Here is a 27,818-nt window from a genome sequence, read left to right on the forward strand (position 1 = left end):
CCACATTGATCCATATGTTTTAGTTTTGGCATTACTTTTGCCATTCTTTTAGCCATTATAGACATGAACAAAAACTGAGAAAATGAATGTTTTTTTTTTTTTTTCTTTGGATATGGATAATATGATACAAGCAGTTAAAATGTTTTAATCCCTTTAGTCTTATCAACAGATTGGGCATATTTTTATCAACCAGAGGAGAAGTTGTGGAAACAGTTAATAAAGAGCTGAGGGGCTTTATCTGGGAGGGGAAGATGGAAGAATCAAGTGGGATTAGCTGATTCTTTCAGTAGACCAGAGTGGAATGGGATTACGCAATATGAAGGGGTACTTCAGCGCTACACAGCTAAGATTCCTAAACATAGCACAAGCAGAAAACAATGATGATGAAATGGAGGGAAGCTCAAGAAACAATAATCATATGGAGTATTATATCCATAAGATAGCAGGAAGTATTCTAAGAGCTAAACCAACATTGGACTGGAGAAAGGAGATCCTGCCGATAGGGACGACTGCAATTAGGGATGTAGACTACAGTTAAGAGGGGTCTGGAATTTATTGGAGAAAACTGGCAAAGGAACCAAGGTACTGGGAAGAAATAACAAGAGAGGGAAAGATGATAGCATGGGAAAATGCCAAGAATTTATTTGGACTGCATGTTAGAGATTGCCTTCCCTATCAGGGAGTGATATCAGAATATAGACACAGATAAATAAATAGGGGGTTCCTAAATGAAAGACCAGCACTTGTAGAGCTTTTAGTAGAATCTGGAACAGAAGCTTCCTTACAAAATGAATAATTAGTAGAGTATATAAAATATTGCACGATAACTATAAGAATTAATCAGAGGAGGTGAGGAGGTAGAAAGGATTGGGAAGAGAGATTGGAAAAGCAATTCACAAAGAAACAATGGGAAGAAATATGTATGTCTCCCAAATATGCAACAAAATCTAGAAGATTTAGTATTTTTGCTTGGAAATATTTGCATATATATTTTTATACCCCAAGCAGACTCCAGACAATTTTTCTTCAGGTAGACAGTAAATGTTGGAGGTGTAAAGGAGAAGAAACAGGTAATTGGGAACATATTTTCTGGGAGTGCGGTGAGTTAGCAGACTTTAAGGATTCCCTGCGGGATGCACCGTCAGAGATGCTGGGTGGTCAGATTGGACTGACAAGGGATTTGATTTTTTTCTGAGCTATGATACAGAATTGGAATTGCCTAGACTTGGTAAGGCCTTGCTGTGTCTAATTATGGTGGCTGCCAAAATAACAATCACTAGGAAGTGTAAACCAACTGTACTACAAGTAGTGAGTATAGTAACAGAGATAAAACAACTGGAATTGAGATATTTAGAAAAGGGTAGGAGCAAATTACATAGGAAAATGGGAATTGTGGGAACAATACATACAAGGGAGGAATGAGATTTAAATGGAGGCAGGACTTAAATGAGCTATGTAATGTTTGAGTGAGAATGATTGGGTAGATTATAAGTGATATATAATATTTACAACTGGGAGTATGTCAGTACAGTTTGCAACATAAAATGCTTGCAACTAGGATTGTGCCAGTGTGATTTGTTTTCATTAATGTAAATGTATGATTGCCTATGTAGTAATGATGGTTTACTGAAGATGTTTCATACTTAAAAAATAAGACAACAACTGAATACTTTATGCAATGTTGCTTAGGTTATATGATAAATAGAAATATATGTGAAGGATAATGTTTGTTATGCCTTATAGTTTGATTACTTTTATAAGAATGTAAATTTGCCTATGTCACAAGTGATAATTCATTAAAGTGTTTGAAAAAACACCTCAGTTGCTTTTATGATACATTGAAATAAAATGTTGTTTACCATAAAGATAAAGCTATATGCGATGTTGTGCTATACAGACTAAACAATTTTTGCAAAAAATATGGAATTGTTGCATATCTCTAATGTAAACAGCTGTCCCATTCTTATGGAAATAAAAGTTGATGCACATTCTAAAGACACTGAAATGTGCCTAAACAGCTAGGACATAATTTAACGAATGTTTGAATATGTTCACTATGGAGTTGTGTAGCCTATGCTTATAAGTTTCTAAGAGTATCATGTAATGGTTAGGTTGCAGAATGTTTCTGTTAACAGTGTTTGCCTCTGATTCAGCCTTTCATTAGAGAAGTTATTTCACTAACAATCCCTAATGTAATGCTAAGTATCTAAATATCTGTGTTGCTTTGTACAATTGTGGTACTCTTGTGAGTTTGGTTGTGCAAAATACTATACATACATTGACTAAACAGACATTGCTCTATAGGACTTCAAAGGTTCATAGGTGTATCCAGATTAACAAACCTAAAGGGCCTTTTTAAGCCTAGCCACATTTCACAACTGTATTTGATAGGTTATGGTACTATTCGTGTTGTCAGGCTTAAAACTTGGATAGCAGTGGTCGAGCATTGACAAACTTCCTCTTTCTAACAGGGACTTAGGCTGTATGAACCAAGTATTGAGCAACATTCGACTTTAGAAACTCTGAAAACTCCTATTTACATCTACAAATATCCAGTTACACTACTATTAAGCATTATAGTAATCAGAATTACACAAACTGTATTTCAGTATCTATTGCAAAGACATATGATAAAGTAACATTGTGAAATTCAGCATGGGAATTCAACAACAGAACTACATATTCTTAATGTTAAACAGTATAAAACCACAAGTCAGTTTGGTGGGTATCCTGTCATATGGCTGTTTCACCAAGATAAATTCTCAAAGAAAAAAATACTATTAATTCACATAGGGTCCCAAAAACCTTAGTTTCTTGTGAAACTTTCTTGTATCTAATTGACATTCCAAGTGGTAATATAGTGAGCCAGGGTCAGGAAGTAATCTAGCCATGTAACTGCTAAGCAGCACACAAATGCACATGCTCGGTTATTGCTCTTCTGGTTTTAAAAAGTGAAAAATAAGTAATTCAGCTGTAGGAATGATGATTCAGGAACTGTGGCTGACATATTTTTCCTACTGGCTTGAGCATCTGGCCAATCAAAAGTAAATCTTAGCATAACTCTTACTTTACCATGGCATTATTCCTGTAATAAAGCAAGCAAACAAATAAAGAAAACCTGACTCAGATACATCTGCTTCAAACAATATTAGCTTTATTGAAAAACAACTATGCATTTATGCTCAACAACACTGTTGAATTAGCAAAGCACCAATGCCATTCCTTCATACAAATTCCAGTTTTTGGAAAATGTAGCTTTATGTGTGAAAGAATCTTTTTCTTAGCATTATAGCTAAACTGAAAGAGAACCTATTGGCAATAAAGTATAATAGAGATGATATCTATTAAACCTATCTTGAGGAAGAATATAGCTTCCTAAACAATTGAATCAGAAATGTCTTTTTTTACTGTGTGTTGATTTTATCTCTGATGAAGTGCTTTTGAGCATGAAAGATTGGTTGCTTTGTAATAAACCTGAAGTTGCTTCAAAAGAGAGCATCTGAACTTTTTAACTTTTTTATGAAGGTGGTTTTTAGTATATTGATTTGACACAGTTTGATAAAAGTTTTAAGTTGATTGGCTTCACAACTGTAAATCACAAGTGCTGAGAATTCAGCAGATCTTAATTTCTACACATTTGCTTCACTTGTTTTATGTTAACCCATTTACCTTCTTGCCTAAAATATATCCCCCTTCATTTAACAGCCAACAAAGTCAAGATGTCAGAATAACAAACTACAGCTCTGTCTTGTGAGCCGCCCAGAGGTAGCCTTGCAAAAAAAAAAAAAGTTGCCTTCTTTTCTTAGCCAATAAATGGAGATTAAGCAGATAGCTTACTGACTAATACCAATAGTTAAACATGGAATAATTTTCTTCTTTCAGGTTTTTTAGACCTAATTTTCAGTCATCAGAATTAAGCACATAATCTTGCAAGAGAAAAATAGTTCAAGAACATGAATCATGACCAGAAGCAATGAAAATGCACGTTAAAAAAAGTCAAACTTTATGGAGAAAAGAAAATGTTATTTTTATTGGGGATGTATACATCTGCCATGCAGCAGCTGTTCTCAAACATCTGCTTTGTTTCTTTACTGTACTATATGCTACAGCATTTTCAGGTTTAATGTAACGACTTACCCTGGCTTTTTCTTTGTATAGTTAAGCTGGCATTATTTTAGTAAAGCATCTTATTTTTTACAATCGCATTACAAACACTATTGAAAAGTTGGTTTGGATTAGAAGTTAAGACTAGAAGAAAAAAGGTTGCATTGCATTACTGTTGTTGTAATTATACAAATAACGTTATGATGTACCTCTTTGATGTATGTTTCTTTTCTCATATGTCAAAAGTGTCAAAGTATATGACTGTGACTATGAAAGCTCCTGGAAGCTGAACAAGTTCATGAGACACCTTTTGGAATTCATTTCAAAAGCCTGACACATGCCATGATATTTTACAGACTACCTTGAGTTCATGCCCACCAACAATAAAGAATTTTCCTTTGTACAACAGTTGATATAAAGGCTGCAGTCTCATGACTGCTGTTGCTTCTCTCTGAGAAATACAGCTGAATTTTTCACATATAGGTATGAGAACAAAACAGTCAGAAGTCTCTGCTCACTAATTATGTGGCATTCAATAGCTTCCGCTCCTTGATTACTGAGGAAATCATTAGAGGAAAAAAGTGCAGAGATCTTTCATCGTGCCCAAATAAACTTCAGGGAGGTCAGAAAGGGGTGTGTTTGATAGACCATTTTTGCCTTCCTTTTCCTATTATTCTAGCATTTCCTCTATCTTGCTTGCTGTCTGCCTCCTAATCACTTGTAATTGTTTCCATACGAAAGTCTTTAGCTTGAAAATGAAGCCTCCCACTAACACACACATGTCTAACATGCAGCTATAATGTAAATGAAGTACAGCTTTCAAACCTACCTTTTTCTAATTTGTTTTAGCAAATACCAGTTATAACTAATGTCTTATTTTGCAATCATATTTGGCTGACAAATGTACAAATGTAATGTGCACCATAAGTTATGTCAAAATTCATAACACATAAGGCATCATGGGCTAGTTTCACGTGAACTGACCTGAAACAACACACTAAAACACTTTCTGATTTTTCATGCATTTTTTTTTACTATGAAAAAAAGGTTTTGCTATTTTAAGTCCCTGGATTTAATTAACCTTTTTCGTAGAAATCCCCATTCCTAGCTTTTTCTGCTAAGTCATGCCTGAATGCTCTCATGTAAACACCTGTCAGCATAAAGCAACGATGACAGATTATGTCACTACTTCACATAACATACCTCTGTCAAAAAGTCCTTCAACAAAAAAGGTTTAGTTATGGAGCCTATAACTCTGAGTTTTTGACATTTCTGTAGAATTTGCATTGCTGTCAAATATATGAGCCAGATTCCAAAACAATAGTGAGTAAAAAGTCAAAAATGTATATGTAGCAGTATGACATAATTCCAAATGGAAATGAATAAAAAGAAACTATGGATACAAGAATGGTTTATAGTTTCATGACAGATTTCTCTAAATGATACTAGAAAATGTTATATTGTTAATGTATCAACACTTAAAACTGATTGCCTTACTGTTTACATAATATTTACAATTGTAACCATTACTTAAAATAGCTGCTACTAATTTCGGTAAAATAGATCATAAATTAAATTAAATACAAATACAAGCACACAAACAAACCAACACACGCACACATTGCAAACATTATAAGGAATAATGTAGATTACAATAGGAGTACTACATTAGAGTTAGTATTACCTGCATCACAGTCTGTGCAGTTAAGCATAATAATTGAATTGATTAAATGTAGTGGACTAAAAAGATGAAATGACAACTATAGTATGTCTGCATGACTTAGTCACACTGATCATACCTGGTTCAAAATAATTTAGAGATAATGCAAGAGAAAAGTGATTTGATCTTCACATTCATTGAATAACTCTTGAATACAACCTATAATGTACTTTGTAATACATAAGGACTACTGTTTTTCAAACAACCTGGTTGCAAATCCAAAGTCACATTTGTGAAATATTGATGCCAAGAAGGTGAGTGGCAGTAAAGCAGAACCATCTTGTCAGTTGCAACCACGTGCTGAAGTGCAACTACTAGCTGTCAGTAACTATGACAACAGTAGCATGGGACAAAATATAGGCAGTTAGAGGGCTTCCATCATAATACTGGGGTAAGCAGATGCTTCTCCATTGTTCCAATCAAGGTGTAAGAAAATAATTCTTTTGTTGTTGTAAAGAAATGTGGTATTTGATAAAGTTCTAGGGTGAGAGAATTTAGTCTACCTATTTCGTTCCCAAAAATATTGCATGTGGAAGCCACTTACATGACATTATTTGAGAATGTCATAGTAGTAAACGTTCCTGTGTTGCTAAGAATGCAGACAACTATTTTGGATGGTGGTAAAGCTGTAGCCCAACATACTATTTCTGTGAGATTTTTGGAGACTAAAGATAGACTGAACAGTTTTATAGAATGGAATGCAGAAATGGAAGAAGCCCTGAATCTGCATGTGACAGATATCTAAAACTGCAGTCTTACATAACGAGTTCTAACAACCAAAGGATTGCCTTACTATTAAAAGTAGAAATGTTGAAGGTAAAAATAGTAAGCAGGAGGACATATATCAGCATAAGAATTTCTGAATTACTCAAGTTCCAGAGAAGGCAAAGGAAGGTGACTGGGAGTAAGTTTGGTGAATGAACTGGGTGCCCAGATTTTTGCAGAATGTCCACATTTTTTACTCATATTTTGATCTGTTCCTCATAAAATTTGTAGTTTTCTGGATTTTTGTGAGAAACTAGTGTGGACAGAATTCACTATATAATGACTTGTATTTAGGTTTCAGAGTTAATGTCCTTCAGAAAATGCATTGCAACACAAGACCTTTTATTATAGTGACTTTCTACATTTATAAGATCAATATTTACAATGTGTACCTATTATTAAGGCTTTGTCTCTTCATGATTTTTGGCCCTGTGCAGATTTTTTGTGTTAGGAGGTTGAGAACTATAGGTTACATGCAACTCCAAGCAAAATTTAAATATCCCATAAAGTGTTTTTACATGGAAAGATTATTATGGGTAGAAGATTTAGAGATAATTTGGGGGATTTTAATCATATAAGCTGATATTTGTTGTGGCAAATTAATGCATTGTCATACTGAAGAGAAATTTTTTTTATAGAATGACTAAAGTCTGCAGTCATTTAAGGAAATGTACACACAATATGAGTTACTGGTGAAAGGATGTCATTTAAAAATGTTGAAGTTCCATAGATTCTGCTCGCATTCAAGAATGAATGAAATATACATAACTGTGGAACATGCTAGCCTGAAAAGGGAGGTTATAATTTATCCTATCTTTTTTTTCAGAACTAGCTCTACTACACTCATAGTTAACCCCTATGATCAGTGATTATATGGAGGAACACTTGCATTTCCTAGTAAAGCAGCTGAAGAGAAGCTTTTATTGTGCAGATTACTGAAGTAGTAGTCAAAATTGGAGTGGGGGGATTAACTTAAAATTATCTGCCTCTACATGGGATACATGTAAAAATGAGAATTCATTTTTCCAAGCCATGTGGAATATAGGGATAAAGCCCTGACTCTGCCCTAACTTTATGAGTCTGATTAGCAGCAGCAATTGCTGAATGGGTAAGGCAGGGGAGCTACAGTGAATGCCTGATATGGGTTCACTCCTCATAATGGGAAAAATGCAACAAGACATACTGCACTGCTAAACCAAGTCATTAAACAGGGGTACAGCAGAATGCAAGTAATATAGGGTCTTGGTACTTGCGCACTGCATATAAGTCAGGAGATTGAATGTGGGGATGCCTCTTCCCTAAGTAACGGCATATATATTAGTCCCAGTCACTTCAGGTACAGGTTTAGACTAAGAACTGGAAGGGGAGACTTAATAACAAAGGATACTAGTCTACTCCCTTACCTTTAACTCTCACTTCTTACTAGCAAGTAATCATATTCCATCGAAGTTTGGAAAACATAAAAATAAAATTAATTTCAAGGCTGCTTAAGTTTTATAATAGGGTAATTCAGGAGAAAAACAGAACCATCTTTATGGACTCAGGATGATGTAGCAGTCATGCAAAAGAAAGAAAAGATATAATGCTACTGCATTCTTATAAGCCAATGTGTTGTACAAAATAAAATCATGATGAGAAATCATTTTTAGTTATTTTAGTTGTCTATATGTCATGGAAGCTCTAGTCCAGAGGAAGTTGAATGAACTGGGCTGCATGCTACTCCAAGTAAAAGTGAAATAGCTCACAGAGTGGATTTGTTGCAGGGAAATATTCTTTTGTGAATATTTTTTAATTGCAAATATTAATATAGTCAACTCAGAGTGACAAAGAGGTATGCAGTTGTAGTGATCTTGGATGTTGAGAAGATGTTTGATAGGATGGAGTGGGATTATTTATCAAAACATTGCTGGCTATTTCTTTTCTTTTTTTCCTTGGACATTTATGGACTTGATTTTAATGTCTGCTGAGATTAAGTGAGGAATTATATTTAATTTTTAGATTTCTTAGGGATTATTTTTCGCTGTGATCTTCACATGGACTGTAGTGACTTGAATTAAATAATCTGATAGGCTGTGTTTTTGATGTTTTTGAGTGGTGCATGAACATTTCAAAATTGTATTTACTGCTGACATTCTTGCATACTTAACCAGGCCAGAAGAGAATTTGCAGGAAAAAAATATTTAGAGAAATATAATTGTTGTAGATTTTCTGGAAATGGGATCAAATGATTAAAAGTAGAACAGCATCATTATATTGAAGAAATACACTTTTGTGGAAGTCTGTTACATAGCCATTTGGATAGCGAACTCTGTAAGAGTCACCAGTATTAAAAGCATATAAAGAGCTTATAAAGAAACTAAAAATAAGTTTAAGCAGTGGAAATTCAATGGATGTAATAAGACTTTTTTATTTATTATTTTATTGACATTTGATTACCGAGAAAGTCTGACTGGGTAGGAGTCAATTTTCAGCTAAGACCTGGGTAGAAAAAAATATTACAAAACATTTTAAGAACAATAATTTTACAATCCTGAAAAATAATGCAAAAAACATACACATTTTAAATAATTATACCAAATTAGATATAACATGAAAACATTAAGTACAGATACAAATTATATGATGAAAACTTAATATTTAGAGCAAATTTAACCAGTTTATAGAGAAATTAAAAGTTGTTGTTGTTGTTGTTGTGTCTTTGGGCTTTTCCCGGTTAAGGGTCACCACAGTGGAACTCCGGTCCGCTAATGATTGGCAGTAGATTTTTACGTGCCAAGTTGCCAGCCCTGACACACAACCTTCAACAAAGGTACGCGCATTCATGCATGTCTCCAGACAGAAGACACTTTAGCTGAGAATCAAATGGGACAACGTCTTACTGTGAGGCGACAGCACTACTGCAGCACCACCACCATCTCTGTTAATGAATTCCATGATGATGCGCTCCATAGCCTTGCAGACCAGGCTAGTCAGGCTTATAGGGCGATAGTTCCCGGAGGGCCATTGTGGCTCCACCTTTGTGGAGCAGGATAACTGTTGCTGTGCACCACTCTATGGGTATGTAGCCTGTAGAGAGGCTGAGTTTGAACAATGTGTTTAGGTGAGGGGTTAGTTAATTTTGGAGCTCGTGTAAGACACAACCTGGGACACCGTCTGGTCCCATTTAAGCTGTATTTTTGGCTTTGGATAGGGCTGTTTTAACCTGTGTCAGTGATTGCCGGGGCACTACATTCTTCTGGTATGGTTATGGGCCCTTTAGGGGGTGAGAGGGGGATGAAGTTTGCACTAAACCTGTCTGCCAGAATGTTGGCAATATCAGTCGGTTCAGTGTATTTTGTGCCATTCTGTACTAACTCAGAGCAGATTTGAAAGTTTCCACTTAGGTTCTTGACATAGCTAAAGAACACTTTGTGATTATCTTTGGAGTCCTTGGCAATTTTTCTTTCGAAGCTAGCCTTGGATGATTTTATGAGGGATCATAGTTTCTTGCTGATACTGATCAGGGATGTCTTTCCTTGCTGGGATTTTACTCTTTTCTGCACTAGTCTCCTTCTTCTATTGTATAGCTTGTTTATGGCAGGGGTCGACCAGACTGGTTTCCTTTTCTTGGAGGAGTGAGTCTTGGTTTTGCTTGGGATAGCATGATCCATGCATTCTTGCAGATGCTCATAGAGTGCCTTTGTAAGGGATTCAGCAGCTTGGACAGCGTTGTCATTTAGCATGGGGGCTGTGAACCTTTCCACCTCAGTCTTAAGTAATGTGAAGTTTGCTTTTGGAAAGTTTTTCACAGTGGTTTCCTTGATTGGGGGTGGGGACGGAATGTGGATATCCAGAGTGATTAGTCTATGGTCTGATCTAACCAGTGAAGGTTTGACCTCAGGTGTAGAACACCGATCGCCCATGTTGGTGATGACAAGGTCCAATATGTTGTCACTTCTGGTGGGAGTGTTGATCAGTTGATCCAGGGCATTCAGATTTATAAATTCTAGGAAGCATTGGGCAAGGGAGTTAGTACTTGAGCAATTATCCCAGTTAATGTTTGGGTAATTGAAATCACTCAATATTAGGGTGTTTGGTAGGACCTTCATATTTTCCAGTGTCTCCAGAAATGCGGAATGGGGGTCCTGGGTCATGGTGGGTGATCTGTAGCAAGCTACAAATTGAATTGCAGTTTTGCCTGTTGTTAGTTGCACATGGATGATCTCTGAGGCATTCTGCTGTGTCACTAACCTGGAGGTGTGGGTATCCCTGATGAATATGGATACACCCCCACATTTTGTGTTTTTGTCCGGGTTCTGTGGCTGAAACGTATGATATGAGTTATAGCCTGGTAGTGCTGGGGTACTCTCTGGAGCCTTTAACCAGGTTTCTCTTACTGCACAGATATCGATGTTCTCCATACTGAGGAGTGCCACGAGTGCATGCATTTTGAGGTTTAGACTTCTGGCATTGAGTAGCATTACCCTCAGTTTTTGGTTACATGTGCTATTTATGGTTGTGGGTTTGCCTTTTGAGCCTTGCCAAAAAAAGGCACTATGGGGGCGGCAAAAGCCTTTTCCAGTATTCAAAAGCCTAAGGGTGACAGGTGCAAGCCATCTCTTGTGAAGCAACATGGCTTATCGAGCATGTTATCCCAGGTGGACAGATACTGGATCCCCTTTGAATGACACCAGAAACTTAGCCAATTGTTGAAATTGATAATTTTTTCTTTATACTGTGTCATCATTCTTGGTGAGGGCAGGATGCTAATCAAGGTCAGGGTCATACTGGCCTGAGCTACATAATCAGAGAGCTCTTCCATGTCTCTTTTCATGTAGTCCAGGGAGGTACATCTCAGGTCAGTCACACCAACATGGACAATGGCGGAGTCGTATTTGTACTTGTTCTGGAGTGACCTAAGTGCTTGTGTTATGTGGCAGATCCTGGCACCCAATAGGCAGCTAACTGAACTTCTCCTTGTCCAGTCTAGTTAGTGGGACATCAGTGTGCCTGACTACAGAGTCGCCTATTACTAGTGTGTTGGGTATGTTATTTTGCCTTAAGGGCTGTGATTGCATCGCACACTGATTATGTGAAGTATGTGTTTCATGGTTTGTGATGGGGTGTGGAGGTTGCTTGTTTATCTGCTTTGGAGGTCTCTGTTGCTTTTGCAGATTTTTATTTAGAGCCTCCAAGTAGGTTTTTGTGTATTTATGTGTGTTATTTGCCGGTGTTGGTTTAGTAGGTCTATGTGAGACTGGTGGTGTGTTGCAAGTATTTTCCTTCTCCTCTTGACTGTCAATTCCAGTCTTGGGTTGAGAGAGCTTTGCCTCCAGTTTGGTTGCATAATTGCATCTCTCGCATATATTAGTGTTTGGTGGTAGGAGGAGAGGGTTGTCTGTGTACATGAGACAGTTGTAACATTGCCAAAATGCCCAGATTTACCAGTTGGACTGGAGAGTACACCTGAAACTGCCCTTTGGACATGCCTGAATAGGTAAAGTGAGCTGTTTTACTGATTATCTGGTAGGGATGACTAGAGAGCCTTGTCCTTCTGGACAGTATAAGGGGTGTAGTGCTAGGGTTAGTTAGTGCTTGCTATGAGTTTTAAGCAAGTGCTGGGCTGTGAAATGAATGGCTTGAGTGCTTAAGTTGAAAGTTTGTCTAGTTCCAAGGAAAAAATTGAAGAGCAGACTTTGTGGAGCCGGGAATAGTTTAACCTTATCTAACTGGCACTGCCTGGTGCGCAAAATCATGCAAATGCGTTTTTTATAGCAGGGAAATGAAAGATATAGAAATTAGTCCAAAATGGCCAATAAACTACTAACTTCTGGGCTACAGCAAACAAGGCACACAAATTTCAGAAAGAAACAGATCAAATAAGTAGGCACAATAAGCCTTTAGCCAGAAATTCCCAGCTCAGAAGGCAAAATCTAGCCTCTCCTCCCACAAGAGTACAGACCTTCTTAATGTAAAATAACTGGCCTGAAGCCCAAGTGCTTAAACCAGAACAAATGTGCTTTTAGCATAACAGACACTGAGCCTTCAATCAGCAATCCTCAACTTAGAAGGATGTAAGCTACCTGTCCTGCCACAACAATGCAGTCTACAAACCTTCTTAATGTAAAACAACTGGTCTGAAGCCCAAGTGCTTAAACCAAAAGGCTTAGAATAACAGTTACAATTTAATCAGGCTACTACCAAGCAGTAATGACTGCAGCAGAATAATACAATTGAGTACTTTTAAGAAGAAGCACAAGCCAAATAAGGTAGTAAAGTGGGAAGAAACACAATTACAGTAAAAACAGATGAATAAAGTGCAATTTATATATATATAATATATATATATATATATATATATATATATATATATATATATATATATAAAACAATAGAAAACGAGCAAACTGATTTAAACAAATTAAACAATTAGCCTGTAAAAACTCAAAACTGAGCCCTGTTCCAGCTGTCTTCAGTCTGACAAGTTCTAACCACACACTCCTGCCACTAGGGTGCAGGGGAACCTTCTCCAAAAAAGATGGCCTGGATTAGTGCTCAAGTTATACAAACAAAGCTAGATTCAGCAGGCCTGAATCTAGTCTATGCTACAGCAGACAAGGCACACCAATATCAGACAAACTGTTCAAATGAGCAGGCACAGTAAACCTTTAACCAGAAATTCCCAGCTCAGAAGAGTTGAATCTAGCCTCTCCTCCCACAAGAGTGCAGACCACAAACCTTCCTAATGTAAAATAACTGGCCTGGAGCCCAAGTGCTTAAACCAGAACTAATACACTTTTAGAATAAGAGACACTGAGCCTTCAATCAGCAATTCCCAACTTAGAAGGATGTAGGCTACCTGTTCTGCCAAAACAGTGCAGACCACAAACCTTCTTAATGTAAAACAACTGGTCTGAAGCCCAAGTACAATAAACAAAATACTTAGAATAACAGTTACAATTTAATCAGGCTACTACCAAGCAGTAATAAATGCAGCAGAATAACACAATTGAGTATTTTAAAGAAGACGCAAGATCAAAATAAGGTAATAAGGTAGGAAGAAACACAAATACAGTAAAAGCAGATAACATGTAATTTTTTTTATATAACAATAGAAAACAAGCAAACTGATTTGAACAAATTACCCAATTAATCGGTAAAAAAACCTAAGAACTGAGCTCTGTTCCAGCAGTCCTCAATCAGACAAGTTCAAGGCCTAAGTGGGTATGCCTACTCAAATGTTCTCTTTGCGTTAGGCAGGCTGAGCTAAAGAGACTAGACTAGGATAGAGTGTCTGAAATCAAAATATGATCTCACTGTACTCGGTTGAGTGAGCAAATGAGATGGGTCCAGGAGGAGTGTTCAAACACAAATTTACAGGAGGGGAGGTCAATTCCAAAGCCACCAAACTAACTGCAGACAGAGAGAGAACAGATAAAACACTCTCAATTTTCAGTAAACAAATAAATAAGCAGATAAATGCAGTACTATTTTTAGCACAATATTCAATGAAACAAACAGAAAAAATAAAATTCAGTACTATCTTATAACACTGCAAGTTTTAACTTATCTCAGCTTGTAATAAAGTTGATGTAGGGTATGCAAAAGCTAGCCAAACAGCTCCAGTATGCAACTATTCAGCAGAAATAATTTCAGGGATAAGGGCCTAAGACTTTAAGGCACAGAGAATCCCTGTAGGCTAAGACTTCTACACCAAATAACAATGCAGAGTTGTGAAATGAAATGTTAAATAAATAAAATAAATAGTGCTCTACAGTGGTGGGATCAGAAAGGGATATTTGCTGCAAATTTAGCAACTTTGTTATAGCATTGTTCAAGTTTTGATTTTTGTGACATCTGGAGGTTAGTATGGAAGGGATCACCATAAAGTGTGGGGAGGAGATAAATAGTGACAAGTGTAGTTTTAGTGGTGCTGATGAGAATGTTTTTTGCTCTAAAAAGCATCCCTAGTATTTTATGAGTTTTTATTATGTAATTTTGTATATGTAGGTCAAAATTAAGATTATCATCTACTGTCATCCCTAATGATTTGTTATGAGCAGTAATTTCAATGGGTGTATTATCAGAAGAGACAACTGTATATATATATATATATATATATATATATATATATATATATATATATATATATATATACATATATATATGTAAATATATATATGTAAGGATCTAGGACTATTGAATGAAAGTTCAATAGTTCGAATCTAATAACGAGCATACTTTAAGCGCTTTCACGAAAAGCGCTTTCGTTAAATCGTTGAAAAAACAAAAACAATAAATCTTCATTTATGCACGGGGGAAGCCCCCCTGCACCCCCCATGTTCGGGGCTGTGCCCCCACATCCCCCTACTTTTATATTCTCACTCTGAGGTCACACTACAGTGGGGAAAAGGGAATTCTCCCTTAACCGCACCGTAGTGGGATCGGCACAACCAGCATACATAACCGAAAGTTATGCTTTGCTGAACAGCACTTTTAGTTATGTATGTTTGGTGATTTCTGCTTCGGCAGAAAGTGCCGTCAGGGATCTGTACGGATCCCATAGATATATATATATATATATATATGTATATGGATTCACTTCAGAAAACTGAAAGCCCAAAATCTCAAATTTCAAATGACTGAGACCAAAATCTTGAAAATTCAAAATACTGATAACTCAAAATACTGAATCTCAGAATACTGAAAACACATAGGATACCACCACTTACTAAATTCCAACACAACTACATACAGAAACAAATAAAAAATAAACCAGTTACCATATCTCCAAGTATAAACAGGGGGAAAAGTCCCCCTGAAACCCCCATGTGGGGGCTGTGCCCCCACACCCCCTGCTACTTAAATATATCAACTCCAAGATCACACTCCACAGAACAAAATGGCAAACATACCTTTGCATGTTTCATGACTGCCTGTTGTAACCTTAGGCATGTTCCCTTCTAACTTGCTGTACTACAACATAACTCGTTAGTGTAGTGAAGTGTGAACTCAAAGTTGGTATATTTACATAGCAGGGGGTGTGGGGGGCTCAGCCCCACACATGGGGTGTGCAGGAGGACTTTTTCCCCTACTTATACTTGGAGAAAAGTAATATGGTTTGTTTTGTGTTTGTTTCTGTATCTACTTCTACCGGAATATAGTAAGTGTTGGTATCCTGTGTGTTTTCAGTATTCTGAGATTAAGTATTTTGAGTTTTCAGTCTTTTGAACTTTCAAGATTTTGGTCTCAGTCTTTTGAAATTTGAGATTCTGGGCTTTCAATCTTTAGAAAGTGAATCTCTCTCTCTCTCTCTCTATATATATATATATATATATATATATATATATATATATATGTGTGTATAGGGTTGAGCATGAGTTTTTAGTTAAAAAGCCACGTTTCAGTGGCTGTTAAGCTTCCTGAGTAATTTTTTGGAGGTGTTGCATGTTGTCAGATGTGCAAATCAGTGTGGCGTTATCTGTGTACTGCATTAGGGTGGCCTGCTGCATGGATGAGTGCAGAGTGTTGGTGAGAATGTTAAAGAGGAGGGGACTTAGGAAAGAGCTTTGTGGTACACCAGTCTTTTTTCAGAGGAATGGAGAGAGGGTGTACTGGCATTTTACTGACTGATACCTATTGGATAGGTAGCTTCTGAAACACATAATTGTGGCTGAGAGACCTAATGAGGACATTTGAAGCAGAAGTCTGCTGTGACAAACTGTGTTGAAGACTTTAGACAAGTCTAGAAATAAGGAAGAAACCACTTTGTTTTTATCTTTATTGACTATATATATATATATATATATATATATATATATATACATATATATATATATATATATATACATATATATATATATATATATATATATATATATATATATATATATATATAGGTTAGAAGTGCAGTGTTAGTACTGTGGGAAGGGTGGAAGCTATAATGTGTGATGGATAGGAGTTCTTCCTACAAGAGATAGTTTAGCAATTGTTTTTGGATACATTTTTCAAGTATTTCGGAGAGGGAGATAAGAATGCTATAGTTCTTAAGTTAGTAATGTCTATTGAATTTCCTCCTTTGTACAGACATAAAATGTGTGACTTTTTCCAGTGAAAAGGAATGCGGGATTCCTGGACTGACTTAATTATATGGATTGAGATCGAATAGGCAATGCTATCAGCTGCTATTTAAAGGCATTCACTTGCAAGGTCATCAGCTATAGTACAGCATGCTGAGTTTGTTTAATAGTAGCTTTATGCAGGATGTGGGCACTGGTTTGAATGTGAGAGTGGATGTGGTAATAAGGGGCTATTGGGCAGGGTTAGGATCAGGTGCTGGGGAATTCTTTGTTAAAGATGCTCTGCTGTCTATTAAATAATAGTTAAATTATATTGCACTTTCAAGTGGTGAGTTATTGGAAGAAGGGTTAGGGTTAAGTTTTGACCTGGATGCAAGATTTTTTAATGGCTGACCAGAATCTTGTAGGGATGTGGTTTCTATTATTCTGAAAGTTATTGCAGTGGAGGTTTTGATCTTATATATTTATTTTTTAGTACAATTGTGAAGCATTCTGAAGTTTTCAAGATATTGTGGTGCTTTATATTTTTGCAGGTCTTTCCATGCTTTTTCTCTTTCCTGCATTAGCATTGTACTCTTTTTGTATAACTAAGTTAAATTATTTGTTTTAGTCTCTTCCTTCTATGAGGTGCAAGGCAATTTAGGAAAATCAGGAAAGTTGTATTACATTATTTTACAGCATCATCTAAAGGGAGTATTTTTAAGAAGTTCCAGATAGTAGATGACAGGATAGCAATGAACATTTCTGGGCTAAACTTGGAGAGGCTGCATTTTGTTTTATAAACATGTTAAGTAGATGTGTGAGTTAAATGGTTGTATAGACTAGGAGATGATCACTGAGACAGTCTGACATTGTAGCTATGGTGGTGTATTAGGGTCTGATACTAGAATCCAGTCTAATAGAGAATCTGATGTCTTCCTGTAATGTGTTGGGCTATAAACTAATTGTATGAAACCATATAAATTCATACTAGATGTAGGGTAGTTAGAGTTTATGTCCAACCAGACATGTAGTCAGTGTTTTTATTTTATATGCTTCTACAATTTATGGCAACAAAAGTTAGATTACAAGGGTTGGGGGTTGACCATTGTGAAGTTAGAGTAGTGCATGGAAATGAATTGTCTTGATGTTCATTCTGGTAGGTGAGACCAGGATTAAGGTGAATGTCTCCTCTTAGAAGGATTCTATTATCTTGGGGAATAACTGATACTTGTTTTTGGGGAGTATTTTCCATTTAATTTTGTTTTGTTTTCAGTTGAAATCGAGTTCATCAGTCTATATTTGCTGTAAAGTTGAGGAGCATCATTAAAGAGGTTTGCTACAATGTGTGGAGTGTAGGGAGGAAATATTGATAGAAGGTTGGGACATAGTTGGAGAGATGTTGGGAGATATTACAATCTAATGGTAGGATGAAAGATGGACCAGTAGGAGGAGAAGGCTAGAGAATAAACTGAGGAGTAACATGATTAAGAAAAATAATCTGTATTTTATTTGATGCAGGTAGTAGGGAAGTAGGGGTCAAGGAGACAAGAAGTTGTATGGCAGTAAGATATTTAGAGGTGGTAGATTCTGAAAGCTGGTAGAGGGTAGGTAGGAAAGAGGTATTTTCTATGAAAAAGGAGAGTTAGGTTGTCCTGGTATCTTCTCTAGAATGTAAGGAATAAAGGAGTTTAAAAGGCTAGTGTATGACAATGTAGTTAAAATAAGGAAGACGTGTGGGTTTATTTGAAAAAAAGTAGAAGATATAATGTAGAATAGGTAGGTACTATTAGGGAGGGATGTGGGTATGAATGAATATAATGCAAAGCAGTATGGGCAAGAGAAAGGCTGCAGGGAATGGAGTTAAAACATTAAATAGAAGTCGGGAATTAGGTAAAAAGGAACAGGAGTGTTTGTATGAGTGCAGGCAATGTATTAATCTGTTGTCATTTGGGCTTTTTCTGTTAGTATCACAGAATATTTTCACGAGATCAGTGTGTCTTAGGAAATTCCACTTGGAACTCAAAAGTGTGCTTTCTTATTGCATATTTATTTTCTGAGCTATTTAAATGCATTAAAATAACTCTAGGCACAAAATTTATTTTATAAAAGTTTATTTATAATTATTTATTAATATTTTTTCACAAAATAGTTAGCAAGGGCCTAGCATATTAACACAATCTTATTTTGGTGCTTTCTTGTCCCCTTCTAAGAAAATATTTCAAGTACCATTTGTATGGATCATGTATACATACAGAAATGATGTTGTCTTCCTAGTTAAGTGAGATAGAATGGCAGCAGTGTGAGTCTCTGGCATCTTGCACAGCTTCTGCAGCAAGAGTGATTGCATTTTTTTTCCTGAATGACCATCATATTCACTCAGAGCTTGTTTTAAGTAAATCATAGTGAATTTACAACTGCAGCCAAACAAAGTAGTTACATTCCAGCCTTTTGTAGGGATTTGAATTCTGACCCTGCCTAACTAACCCTCTTCTTCAGGTTTCAAAGCTACATGAGCCAGAAATCAACACTTCAAAGAGCTTCCCACCAGTGTCAGCAGCATTAGGAAGATGACTTTTTTATCTTGAATGCCGTATAAATGTGCTAATGTATTTGTTGTTTTGCTTAGAAGTATTTTATAAGTACGGTATAAAAAGTGCAATGGTCAGTTCTTGAATTTGTGTTATTACATTTTTTTAACTGAGGCACACATCTTTTTCCACTTCAGTTGCATTGTGGTCCGTTATTACGGTTTTCATATCTTAGATACCCCAAGTGAAACATTCTTAGTGAACCTTGAGATTGTGCAGGACAAAGCATACATACCATCATCAAATTGAAAATAATTATTTTCATCCCATTATCAAAATAAATACACTGGGCCAGATTTATGAAAGCTTGCACGGAGTGCAAGAAGAGTGTAGGAGCTCACGGAGGCAATATGTCTGCTGTGCGATCCAGGTACAGCCAGCAGGGGTGTGCACAAGAGCTGATAAAGCTACTCTTGCACAGACAGCATCATGGTGTGCAAATTACCTCATTTGTTGCTGAAAGCTATGCAAATGAGGTAAATTTGCAATCCAGGAAACACTAACCTATCCGTGGAAGATTAGTGTTATCTGCAGAAATGTACTCTGTTGGTAACAGAGTACCGTTCTGCAAATAGCTAAATGGAGCTATGACAACTCCAAATAAAGGATGCATACAGTTGAGGAAGCATGCCAATGGCCAAATATAAGGCCATTGGCATTTATAAATGTTTAAAATGATTAAAATCTAACTTTTTTCCCCGATCTCTGATGTTTAAGCGTAGCGCAGCATTGTTCAAATGTGAGGTGCTTTAAAAAACAAGAAAATAATTTAAAAATAGCCAATAATAGCCATTTTCACTAAAAAGCTTATCCAGCCATGCAGGTGAATGGCAGGCTGAAGACAACATGGCCACTGAGTAGTGGTTGCTAAGGGGGAGAAGCTCAGTGTGAGAGATGTAACCATGCATTAGTAGGCAATCCTATGCAAATGAGGATAAGGATAGTGAATCCCAATTTTCCCCAGCATGTGAGCCATGTCCCAAGAGTGTAAGTGTAGGAGTAAGTGAGTAGTAGAGTAGAATATAGGTAACATCATGAGGGTGTGTGTCAGAAAGGCTGTAAGCTTATTGGAGCACAGTGTCTTATGTTTGCCCTGAGTTGCACAGGATTGCAAGAGGCGTGTCTACAGTTGTCCTTTTTGAAAACCAGAAACCAAAGGTATACACCGTGAACATATCTGAGATTTCTTGCAAACATGCACACAGCGTGTGCGCTCGTTTGCGCGGTGCTGCCCTGGGCAGAAACAGAAATGGAAAAGGAAGGAAAGAAGTAGTAGGAAGTTAACCAAGGAGAACTAGCAGAGCTGCCAGTTGAAATATATCAGAATCAGCCAATTATACAGGTAGCAGACTAGCCAAGCCCAGCACTTTAAACTCTACAAACAGAATTCTTCCCTGTTTTTTCCAAAGAACTCTGCAACACTGCAGTATACAAAGAGGGAAAGCTTAAAAACTTTAAAGTCAGACAAAATGTTACGGGCTGCTCTTGCTATCATAAACCAACATGTGCAAGATGCTGAGGGTGGTGATGTTGTGAATGCTGCTGAGCAACCCACAGCGAGGAGATGGAGAAGAGTGTACAGACCCAGGGTAACCTACCAGGGGCTACATGAGCTGGAGATAGTGGAGCACTATAGGGTGGACAGAGACCTCCTGCAGCAAATTGTTGAGCTGTGGCGACCACGCCTCACACATAGAACCAACAGAGAGGAACCCATCCCAGTGGATACCAAGGTATGTGTTGGCCTAAGAATACTAGCTACAGGTACCTTCCAGAGACCAACTGGTGATATGATGGGGATTTCACAGGCATCAGCATCCAGAGTACTGCACAAGTTCCTGGATGCCATGTCTGCACATGCCAGTGAGCACGTATATTTCCCCAATTCCCGTGAGGCATTGGCCAGCAATATGTGTGTTTTCCACCAAATAGCAGAATACCCTGAGGTAGTGGGTGCAATAGACTGCACGCACAAACACATCAAAGCACCACCTGGTGAGCATGGTAGGGTCTACATCTACCGCAAGGGCTTCCCCTCCATCAACTGCCAGGTTGTGTGCGATGCCCAGGGCATTATAATGAATGTGTGTGCTGGCTGCCCTGGAAGTTATCACGATTCCCACATCTGGCGTCTGACTCAGCTGTACCAGAGATTTACCAATGGGGAAATCCCTGATGGTCACCTAGTGGGGGATACTGGATATGCACTAGAGCCGTGGGTGATGACATCCATCAGGAATGCACACACACCTGAACAAGAACTCCATAATGAGGCACATGCACAAACAAGAAACATAATTGAGCATGTGTTTGGGATGCTCAAGTCATGGTTCTGGTGCCTGGGCACATCTGTTGGAGCCTTGCAGTACTCACCAACTGCATGTACCCAAATTGTCATGGTATGTGCCATGCTACACAATATGATCCTGTGGAAACAGCTGCAGCAGGAACAACATGGGGCATGTCCAAACAGCCCCCCACCATTGCCAAGGCCTGCACAAACACAACGTGACTCGGAGGAGGAACAACCTGAGCCTGCCCCAGTAGGCAGAAGGAGGTGTGCCCAGTATGCCCTGGCCTTGGCAAAGAGGCAATGCATAGCACATACACTGACTCAGTAGGAGCCCTGGAAATTACACCTCTCTCTCTGACCCACACATACTGTAAAAGGAATGCCTAACTTGACACTACCTGTTTTCAAACATGTATAGGGAGTGTAATAAGTGCATCTGACATAGGCAGCCCTGCAGCACCACCTGAGGCCTGAGTCCCTATTTTAAGCAATATAAAGCACTGCTAAGCAAATTTTACCAGTATTGAGTATATTTAAATACAATTGTGCAGAGCTGCACACCGTGCTAACCAGCACAACGTCGGGCAATGTCGGGCAACATTGGGCAATGTTGGGCAATGTTGTGCAAAGTCGGGCAAAGTCAAGCAAAGTCGGGTAAACACGCTCACACCTGCTTTACTGTTCCTTAACCAGTCAGGTCTGCCCAGCAGGAAAATAAAAAGCAGTGACAGGGCTTGAACTCAGGATACTGTGCACTATAGTCACAGTACTGAACCACTAAGCCATGACAGCATTTCACTGGCACAGACACAACTTAAGTCACTCACACATGCCAGTTGGGGAGGTCACATACCTAACAGTCACAGCCAGCAGGACAATTGTAGACAAACGCAAACACAAACACATGCTGTATCCTGCCCTCTGAAGAGGCATATGAGTAACCTCCCCCCAGGCCTATGCATACAGATAACAGCAGGCCAGGCAGTGTGATGTGGGTTGGGTAGGCTATAAAGTCACAAACTAATATGCGTGTAATTGGAAGCTAAGGTCTGTAGTACAGTGGTATGCCACAAGCCAGTACGATAGGCAACAGTACGGACTGAAATGGAGTACCTGACATAGCAGTGCAGGCCTAGCAAATGTGTATAAGTGTCAGGTGTACCCCTCATCTTATGTACACCCACAGTAACAATAAGGTGTGCCCCCCGGGTAGAAATGTACAGATAATAGCTGTCCTCCCTGTATGTAGAAATGTTGATAAGTCTATGCAAATTGACTCATGGAAGCCCTGCAGGGACAGCATGCTTCCTGTCGATGTACAACACAAAGGTAAGCCCTGAAGTAAAAATCAACTTGATTCTTCACACACATATAGTATATATGCCCATAGTGGGCATGCTCACACACTTAAACAAATTTAGCAAATTTCAGTTAGCAACACACTGAAAGGTCATACTGAGCATGTTCACACACTTAGGCCATGTCTGAGTACAGCAGTGGGCCACACATATCTGGCAGTTGCAGTTCTTACTCCAGACACATGTCACTATTCACCAATCCTGCCTTGTGCACACAGTGATATGAAAACAGACCCATATAATATATTGGACCCCTGTCATAATCAAACTATGTACTACAAGTAATCCAATAAAATGATCGTGTCAGCACACAGGTTGCAAGTCCATAAAACGTTTATTGTATAAATTCACAAGTGCTTTCACCCTAACTCAATTGTAGGGCTTTTTCAAGTGTAAAAACAGTGTAACTGTTCAATCAACCATCTTTAAATAACTTCATTTAAAAAAAAGTGCCAAAACCAGTCTGACCTAAATTGAAAGTAAACACGCACATTTTTACAACTGTCAAGTTTAAAAACACAAATAAATTCACTTTGTTTACCAAACATTAATAAACTTAATAAAACTTTGAATCAAAGTAGTATAAAATAACACAAAATAACAGTTCTATCTAAAAAAGAAGAAGAAAAGGATGTCAAAAATTTAAAATACTTTAAAATTATGTTAAACAATGCAATCAAAATGTTACTTTAATAATTGTTTCAGTGGTTGTTTTAAATAATTATTTTGATAAATATTCTGCTTTTTAAATCAAATAAGGCTTAATAGAAATATGCTCTTTTAGTCCCGGGGGGGTGGGTGGCATTCAATCTAATTTGCCAATAGGTCTCCCTATAGCATAGCCAATTCTCCCAATCTCCCCTTTAGGGTCAATAGGTACTTGCTCAAGAATCCCAAAATGAAAGCCAGTGTGTTTAGGCTCCATTTGTAAATGTTTACTTAATGTATTATTAATATTCCCTTTTTTATGTTATATAAATGTTCATAAATTTGTTTGTTCAATGCTCTGTCTGACTTCCCTATGTAGAAACTAGGACAGTTTCTACACAGGGCTAAGTACACAATACCCTTAGTATGACAGTTACCCTTCTTTAAGTAAATCCTACTGTTGCCATAATTTTTTAAGGTGATGGGTACTTCATCCAAAATGTATCTAGAATACCCACACCTACCACACCTACTAGTTCCCTTGTCCAAAGTAGTTGTACGTCTATAATTGTTACTTTTGAACACCCTTTTCAGATTTGTTCCTGTTTTATAAGCAAAGTTAGAATGATCACCTACTTTGTGTACTAAGTCCTTATTGTGCTTTAACATCTTCAAATTTCTCTGAATGAGGTCCTTAACTTCCCTTGTAATGTTACCGTGATGAAGAACCATAGCTCTTTTAAAACCTTGTTCACTATCCACTTCATGACCTTTTACAGTTTTTAATGGTTTCCCCAAAATAGGAGAATATCTAGTTGCACGACCATTTATAATTTCTTCCGACACTTCCTTTATTAACCTATCAGGGTAACCCCTTGAACTAAATAAATCAGAAATAAAATCAATTTCCACTAAAAAATCATCCCTCTCTGAAGTCATCCTGGCCGCTCTGACCATTTGGCCCTTGACTATACTCCTTTTTTGTTTCCAGGGGTGGTCACTGTTGTAAGGGAAGTAGGAATTACTGAAAGTATTTTTCCTTTGATTTCAGTCCCCCATTAGTTTTATCTAACCTCACATCCAAATAATCAATTCCACCCTGGTCAAAATTAAATGTAAATTTTATGAATCCAGTGGTGGAATTTAAAAACTCAACAAACTCCACAATAGTGTTTGCTGGTCCTTCCCAAATAATAAACAAATCGTCCAAGAAGCGTCGGTATAATTTGATGTTATTGTTGTAAAAATCTGAAAGAAACAAATGCTGCAACTCCCATTGTAAAAGGACAAGGTTGGTGTAGATGGGGCACAAGCTGCCCCCATGGCTACACCTCTAACCTGCTTGAAAGTTTCCCCCTCAAAATACAGAAAATTGTTTCCCAACACAATTCTCATTAATTCTATCAACAGGTCAATATCAAAGCTCAAGGTAGACTTATTGTCCTTCAAAAGTAGCCAAAAGTAATCTAAACCCTCATCAGTTGGAATATAGGTGAATAGGTCAACCACAACAATGGTTAAAAAGTACACCTCACCATCATAAGACTGCAGTGCCAAACCATGTAAAAAATCCCAAGAATCCTTCAACATATGCTCATACTGATCATGGATGTGTTTAAGTGTATGGACCAAAAAAGATGCAATAGCATATGTCTTAGACCCCTTCCCTGACACAATTGGCCTATATGGAGGGTCAGTTGTACTTTTATGGATCTTTGGAATTCCAAAGAAAGTCGCTAGTCTTGGTTTCTTAATGGTCAACATAATACCAATCTTTTCATCCAGTCTACCTTCCATGATGAATTTTCTATGGCTAGATCTATTTTCCTGTAAGAGATGTTGATCTTATTTGTAGAAACTGGAATGTAGACATCAATGTACCCCAGGATGTTCAAAATTTTACTAGAGTAATCAATGTGTTGACCAAGACCTTACCGCCCCCCTTATCATGTTTCATAATTCGAATCTCCCTGTCGTTTAGTAAGTCCTCCAATATGTGTTTTTCCCTTGTGGTCAAATTAGCCTTAAACAAAAACGTTTTCTTAATTTTTTTATCTACACTCAGTTCATATAAATCTGATGCACATGTCTCTTCAAACACCTGTAAAGCCAGGTGGAGAGGAGGGTTGAACGTACTAGCCTTTCTAAAGCTAGTTGTATCATAGCCATTGGTCTGCTCAAACATTAACGCAAAATTTAATTTTCTAGTGTACAGTTTTAACTCTATGAGAGTATCACAAACATGAAATCTAACTGTTGGAACAAATTTAAAACCTTTTTCAAAAAGGTGAAAGTGTTCTTCATTAATCTCAATCCCACTTAGGTTAAACATTTTAAAACCATTGTAGGAATAAGTCACTTTGTCAAAATCAGTAACTATTTCCCTATTTACTTTATTGTCCAAGTTAATCATTACACTTTTCCTTTCTTTCTTGTTTTCACTTGGTTCCTTCGTCTTCCCTTTCCCCCAGAAAAATCCTGTTTGTTCAACTCTCTTTCTTCCCCTCCCTCAGCCATGTCAGTAGTAACTACCACATCTTTGTCAGCATCCACAGTGGTGGGGTTAGGTGTGGAAATATTAATCACTGGGGTGTTTGGATTGTGGTGCAAAACGTCCACAGTAATTTGTCTGTTACTGACAAATCTTTCACCTATTTTAGATTGTTCAACTGTTTTAGATTTGGTCAAGTCCTTTACAACTGTAGGATCAGATTGTTTGTATGAACTGTTCCTATAAATTCTCCCCTTGAACACATAAGCCCTATTTTCACTGTAGTGTTTCAAATCCCTTTCTAATTTTCTTTTTTTTTTTCTCTCATATATTTCTTCACATTTTCTTTCAATCCTGTAAAAACTGTTATCATAACTTCCTTTATTAAATTCAAATAACAAATCCTTTCTGATGGCTTCATCCAATTTCACTGCTTCCTTTAACATCATAGCCACCTTCATTTTAGCAAATTTTACCATCGGCTTTAAAATTTTAAAACCACATTCATCGAACACACTATTAAATTCATTAAGCATGTCCAAATCATAATTAAAACCCTCAGTGTATTTACAAACACGTAACCCTTGTGGGACAACTTTTTTTGTTAAACATTCTTCTAAATATGCAATGTCAATATTGACACATTTTATTTTATACAATTTGTTTTCAAAATCCCTAATTCCATCTTTTAAAGAAGATGCTGTAAAAGAACAACCTGCCCCTTTAGACTTATTTTGGTGGCAGTTATAATTATTAAAAAATTCTCCTTTACTTTGTACATAATCAAACCATTCTCTAACATTATGAAAACGCCCTGATTCATTGTTAATAACTTTGTCAATCTGAGTTACAGTACTTTGGTGTACACGTACATCTTGTTGAACATTTTCAATGTCCAAAATACTATTAAGTCCACTGGTGACAACAGTAGACTCTCCCCTTTTATGGTCAACGCCCAATGTTTGTTCAAACCTTTGGGAAGAATAGTTGGTTCCACATCCCTTATGTGGAACTGAGGTAAACTCACAAAGTGTTCCAACCTGTGCCCCCAATTCACCGGCATTCTACTGAATGGGAACTTGTCTGTCTACCTCCTTCTGAACCTGTGCACACAAAATAGAACCATCAGGACGTGAAAACACTTCCAAAATATGGGCCAAGTCTGTCTTTAGACTCTGCATTTCTGCACTAAGTCCCAAAATAGCTGCTGCTACTTCCTTCTCTGAAAAAAATCACATTTTCGACCTCAGGCTGCCCAAACTCTTCCTCAAATGACAATTCCCCATTAAAGACTGCCATACTCTGTACGCCGGCCTCCACAACACAAAACAAAAATAAAAAACAAGTGGAAAAAGATCGTAGAAACAAAACCACTAATCCAATAAAACGATCGTGTCAGCACGCAGGTTGCAAGTCCATAAAACGTTTATTGTATAAATTCCACAAGCGCTTTCACCCTAACTCAATTGTAGGGCTTTTTCAAGTGTAAAAACAGTGTAACTGTTCAATCAGCCATCTTTAAATAACTTCATTTTAAAAAAAGGCGCCAAAGCCAGTCTGACCTAAATTTAAAGTAACCACGCACAATTTTACAACTGTCAAGTTTAAAAACACAAATAAATTCACATTGTTTACCAAACATTAATAACTTTGAATCAAAGTAGTATAAAATAACACAAAATAACAGTTCTATCTAAAAAAGAAGAAGAAAAGGATGTCAAAAATTTAAAATACTTTAAAATTATGTTAAACAATACAATCAAAATGTTACTTTAATAATTGTTTCAGTGGTTGTTTTAAGTAATTATTTT

This window comes from Protopterus annectens, chromosome 3.part0 (genome assembly GCF_019279795.1).
Source record: "Protopterus annectens isolate FY-2018-M chromosome 3.part0, PAN1.0, whole genome shotgun sequence".
NCBI lineage: Eukaryota > Metazoa > Chordata > Ceratodontiformes > Protopteridae > Protopterus > Protopterus annectens.